Source organism: Sorex fumeus, unplaced genomic scaffold (assembly GCF_029834395.1).
Source record: "Sorex fumeus unplaced genomic scaffold, SorFum_2.1 ptg000010l, whole genome shotgun sequence".
NCBI lineage: Eukaryota > Metazoa > Chordata > Mammalia > Eulipotyphla > Soricidae > Sorex > Sorex fumeus.
The window spans coordinates 9,069,633-9,075,689 of NW_026606067.1; the positions used below are offsets into that span (position 1 = coordinate 9,069,633).

At 33.5% G+C, this 6,057-nt stretch overlaps 1 non-coding gene across 1 annotated transcript; it reads right to left on the minus strand.

The window, feature by feature from the left end:
* Positions 1–3,298: 3,298 nt before the first annotated feature.
* On the minus strand, positions 3,299–3,462 carry LOC130020197 (U1 spliceosomal RNA). Its single transcript, XR_008791970.1, has one exon. It is a non-coding gene; the product is annotated as a U1 spliceosomal RNA (small nuclear RNA).
* Positions 3,463–6,057: the final 2,595 nt, after the last annotated feature.

The window sequence follows — 6,057 nt, forward strand, 5'->3', positions numbered from 1 at the left end:
TTTAAGGTGCTTTCATCTTATACACTCAAATGTGTGTGTGTGTGCAGACACACACACCCATAAAGAGTAATTGACAAGAAAATTATATGTTAACTAACTTGACTGTAGTAATCATTCCACTGTGTATTTATATGCTAAATTATAAATTTGTATACCTCAAGAAAATGCTGAGTTCTTTTTAAAGCAATTACCTCCATTTCAACTACTTAGAATATCTCTGATAATTCTCGCATGATTTTTCTCCAGAAGTGAACTGCAGTCCAAAATTTACTTTGCTTTTATCCTGAACATTAAAATATCTAATCACTCTATTTTCAGTATGGTTGATTTAAGTTAAATATCTAAATTGCTGAAAATCTGAAAAAATCTATTTAACCATATATGGGTCTGCAGATAAATATTAAGAAAGTAGTCATAACACTGAAACCATGAACTTGTAAGAGCATATTATATTATATAACTTTATTTGGTTTCTAAACAAGCTTGTTTTCTCACAATCTCATAATAAAGCAGAGTGGCAGGGTGTTTGCCTTGCATGCAGCTGGCCTGGCCTAGCCAGGTTCGATTCCTCCACCCCTCTTGGAGAGCCTGGCAAGCTACGGAGAGTATCTCTCCTGCACAGCAAAGCCTGGCAAGCTACCTGTGACGTATTCAATATGCCAAACACAGTAACAACAAGTCTCAAAATGGAGATGTTATTGGGCCCGCTCGAGCAAATCGATGAACAATGGGAGGACAGTGTTACAGTGCTCATAATAAAAATTACAGTCAAAACATTAAGTGGACAAATAAGTGAAACTTTCAATTTGGGAACACAATTCCCAGACATTACGTTATAATGTTTAGCAAAAACTAAAAAGTTTTAGGCATAGAATACAAAATTATATGGAATAAGAGACATAATCTTCCACTCACACTTTAAAACGTTTGTATTTCAATGACACTGTATACTAAATCTTAGATTTTTTATTTATTCAATGAATATTTATTTAGTAATTGTCCAAGAAAAGATACTGCTCTGTACTAGAGTTAAAACAATTAAAAATATATTTGGGGGCATAAATCAGTCCAATGCCATAATTGACATATTTGGTTGCCAAAAATTACTATTATGTGATAAAAAAAATTATCAAAGGATATAATGAGGATTGTGACAAAGGTAGTCCAAATTTATCTGAAAGTATAACATGGTAAGCAGACTGCTTCATTAGAAAGTAAGGATTATATTTGATTAGACATGATCTTAAAAATATAAAAATATGAGGAGTAATAAAAAAGATTAATCAAATATGCAGTTATAGCCAGAAGGAGGTTAAGCTGATAATCAAACAAAAACTATAGACTTCGGGATGTCAAAATATCTAGGCTAAATATGAATGTTCATGTGTGAAAAACAGAAGTTTGAATCAATGTGCAAAGGAAAATTATGTGAGCAAATTGCTGCTGTGAGCTTTATCTTTTGGGATAGTCAGACTCTTTCCTGGACATCATCCTGTTATTTCATCATTCTGTTATTTGTCGATTGCCTCGAGCAGGCCCCAGTAACATCTCCGTCATCCTAGCCCTGAGATTATATTCAAGGCTCTTTAGGAGAATGAGACCCATCATTGTTACTGGTATTTGGCATATTTGGTATATTTCCTGGACATGTAATGTTAAAGGAATGTCATGTTCTCAGCAAATCTTTAAACAAACAAATAAATACATAAATAGAATAAAAGAAGATAATGACATTACAGCACAGGTATGTGTTAATTGTAATTATAAGCATTATCTGATATATGCTATTTGCTACTTATTATTATATTATATTTTATTTTTATCTTTTTTTGGATGGGGAGATGGCAAACACTTGACTGTGGTCAGGATTTTCTTCTGGCTCTGTGCTTGGTGAGTACTCTTAGCTCTGAGCTTGGTGAGCACTCCTGGCCAGTTCAGGTAACAAATGTGGTTCTGGACACCTAGCCCAGGTTGGCTGCATGCAAGCAACCCACCTGCTGTACTATCTCTCCCGCCTTCTTTTGGTAATTTTGAATAGCATCGTTATTCATTGTTATCTGATTTGCTAGAATTAATGATTTAAACATTTAAGTTTAAATGATTTAAACTGTAGGAGTGACATGATCAAATGTAACTGTAGGAGAGACATGATCAAATGCAACTACCACTAAAGTTATCGATTCTGTAATGTACTGAGCATACAGTCTTTATCTACAGGAGGCTGATGATGAAATGGAGTGGGTCAGCAGTGATTTGACAAAGAAAAATAAATAATTTAAGTAATAGTAAAAATAAATGCAGAGCAATCTTATATTCTGAGTGTGAAATGCCATCAATAAGTACTTAGGTGAGAAACTAGAATATGAGCAGTGGCCTTTACTGAAACAGACAGAAATATCACAGGACCATATCTGCAACAGAAAGATGATTGTTTCAGTCAGTTTAAGCTACCAGAAAATAATTATTTTTTAAAGCAGTCTGCAGTATCAAAATACCACAAACTTGGTTGGTCTTTTTTGGGGGGTGGTGTTGGAGCCACAGTGGGCAGCAAGTAGAGGTTATTTCTCTGTGCTCAGGAGTGATCTCTGGAGGTGCTGGGAAGTCACTCTCTGGTGTCAGAGTCAACTAGGATTGCACACATGCAAGGCAAGCACTTTACTCCTTCCATCATCTCTCCAGGCCTAGACTCACAGATTGCTAAATAAGTCAAAACTACTTCTTCTAGATAATAATGCAAGTGCAGGCTATGCTAGAGAAAGATCTCTTCCTGCTTTCAGATAGCCAGTTCTTGCCTTGTCCTTCCATGGTGGAAGGAGAAAGAAGCTTTATAATAAGATCTCTTATAAAAGCACCAGTCCCATGAATGAGGCTTCAATTGTACTAGGTGGATCTAAACACTCCTGGATGATCCCTGCTACTAACCAGCACACACACATTAGGATTCCAATGACTAACTGAAGAGATTTTACACATTGTGACCATATCTGTTCCAAACTGACTACTTTGAGATATAAATGCCAGTAAGACCTTGGTACATTGTTGACTTCAATAATTTTATATGTGTACACACATATTTCAATATAACATCAAATACACTATTTCTAGAACAAGAGTTCTACAACGGTGTTGAATTATTAAACATTAAGCACTTGGAAGTAGAAAAAGCATGTGATTCAATTAAACACTATCATATTTAGTTAATTTAGGAGAAAATATAAGAAGAAAAAAGAATGGGTATATAAAATACACATACATACATATAGATAGATAAATATATAATGCTTCCCCCTTTTTTTAAAGGGGAAGAGTACAAATATGGTTCCCCACTACCATAAATTCTTCAGTCCAGTTCCCTACATTTGGCAAAATTTCAGGGGTCATAACATCCAAAGTGCAATGGTTAATCCATTGTCTTGGAAAACCACCTTCATGTTCATGGTTTCTCTCCTGTCAGGTAAGTATAGAAAGTATATATTTAAAAAAAAAACTTGGTGGTGAAGTAGAATTAAGATAAATGTTAATAATTGGAGGGAATCTTAAGGTAAAGACGGGTCTTCACACAAAATGGGAGAGCTAATGTGTCCATAACTGCATGTGACTAGATTAGAAAAAAAGGCGCATGATAGCAAAGAATAAACAAAGGTGAATATTCAGATGATAGGTATGTCTTGTCTTTAGGTCCCCAGCATCCGAGATCCCGAGAGTACCATATGATCATGCCCAAAAATGAACCATGGATGGGTAAGGTTGGTTACCACAGAGAGGAAGTGTGGCTAGAGGGCTAAAATAAATTTGATGATGAAGATTTCTTGGTTAATATTTGATAACCTATAAAACTTGTTTATATTTGATAACCTATAAAACATACTTATCTTCATTGCTTAGATGCTCATCAGAAAGAAGTATACATGGAGTCAGAGAGATAGTGGGTAGGGCATCTGTAATCCATGCAGTCGACCCGGGTTCAATCCCTGGGACCTATCAAGGTACTCTAATCCTCATCAGGAGTGATCCTGAATGCAGTCAGGATTAAGCCCTAGGCAAAATTGTGTGTGCCCCAGATCCCCACCCCGCTTCCATGAAGGAAAGAACCACTGTACTATGAGAAAGAAAACAAAAACTTTAAACCATAGTACTTTGAGATTAAAATATGCAGAGTGTAAACAACAGTGTTTGCTTTATAATGCTCATTCCCTAAACCTCTATGGATGCAAAATTTGAGGGTAGATTAATGATAAATTGTGGATGTGGCTCGCAATTCAAAAATTCTATAATTATGATCTATGAAATAAAAAGTGAGTGTTGAAAATATTGGTTTTTGCCATATATTCTATTCCCACAATAAGCAGGACTGACTTAGGCCTAAAATATACGGTCTAATGTACTCAGCATGCACTATCGTTTGTAATAGTAAGCAGTTTGCTTTATTTCTGCCCATTTTCCTCCATAGAGGAATGGGGGGGATGAGAACATGAAAAAGAAAAATTGTCAATATCTTAGATAATATTGTATACCCTACTATGTGATTTGATTTTTATAGATGGGAAATGAAGACACAATGGCAAATTTTAAACAGACCTGAAACATATTAAGAAGAAAAATGGCAACAATAAAAGGAAAGCATATATAATCTGGTAATAAAAAAAGCAATTATGGATCAAACAAAAGGAGTAGAAGTGAAAATGAAAACATATGTAAAGTTAAAAGATATTTTGAAGAGGCATTGACCAATGAAATACCAATTCTATGTGATGACTGAGTTGTTTTATACAAAGGAAATGTTGTCAGTATATGTATAGTTTTATACAAGTACTGTGGAAAAGTATTCTTTGGTATTATAAAAAACACTTTACATGATCTTCGAATAAATCAAGGAAATTTCTCCATTTATTACATGAAAACAGGTGATTTAATCTTGCTTGACCTTGCATGATCAGCCTACAATTAATCTTGATGTGATATACTATTTCTTGCTTGTTTTAAATGTAGACGGTTTATAATTTTTAATTAACAAAACACAGAAGAATACATATAAAGACATGTAATATGCCTTTTCATAAAAATTTTTGAACACTAAGAAAAATTAACAAAAGGGCTTTATATTTAAACTACTGAAAATAGAATCTCTGACTATACTAATTATGTGAAAATTAATTCCTCACATTCTAACATAAATATCTTTTACGCTATCTAAACCTTACTTATGAAATAATAACTCTGTGGAGAAAATATTCTGCTTCACTGCCCTTTATGAAGAAAATGCATTATTTGAATTTCGATAGATCAACCTCCTTTTTTTTATAAACTTTAATTCTGTTGGAATAAATCTTTAGGATATAATTTAACTTAATTGTTCTCCTGTCATTCATAAACTACTTATTCTGAACTCATATAGTTTATGATGTCAGCAGAAATTAAATTATACCCTTGTGTTCAGTTGGGAATCATTTAAAAAGATAATCTGACATCAGAAAGTAAAAATTGTCTTTTTCTAATATAGGATAATTGTAGCTCATTATGAAAATGGAACAAACTACTGACATTCTCATTTTATATTTAAAATAACAGTATGTGAGGACTCAGATGATTTGATAAAATGAGTTTGAAAGAGAAAGTACTATAACCTACTTACAAAACCTGTAACAAAATCATAAATAACTCAAAAGAATTTATAAATACACGTTGACTTATTACTCTCATTAGAAACATATAAATTTATTTTAAAACTCAGAATATTGTTTCCTTTAAAAGCCACAAAGGGAGGGGGGATTAAGACAGAATTGGAGGTGAGAAAAGGCCAGTGATGAGGGTCTTGGTTGGGGTACAGTGACTTCCTGCACCAATATCAGAAATTATAACTCAATTCTAATATTACCTACACCATAGTAGTCTCTCAAAGGAAAGAAATCTTTCTGTATTATTTCTAGATGAATCATCCAAAGTTTAATTGGTGACTCTCAGTTGGGTAAATATAAAACAATCATCCAATCTTTCTCTTTAAATTCAGCATTTACATATTTTCTTGAGGATTTGAAGGAACAATTAACCAGTTGCCAC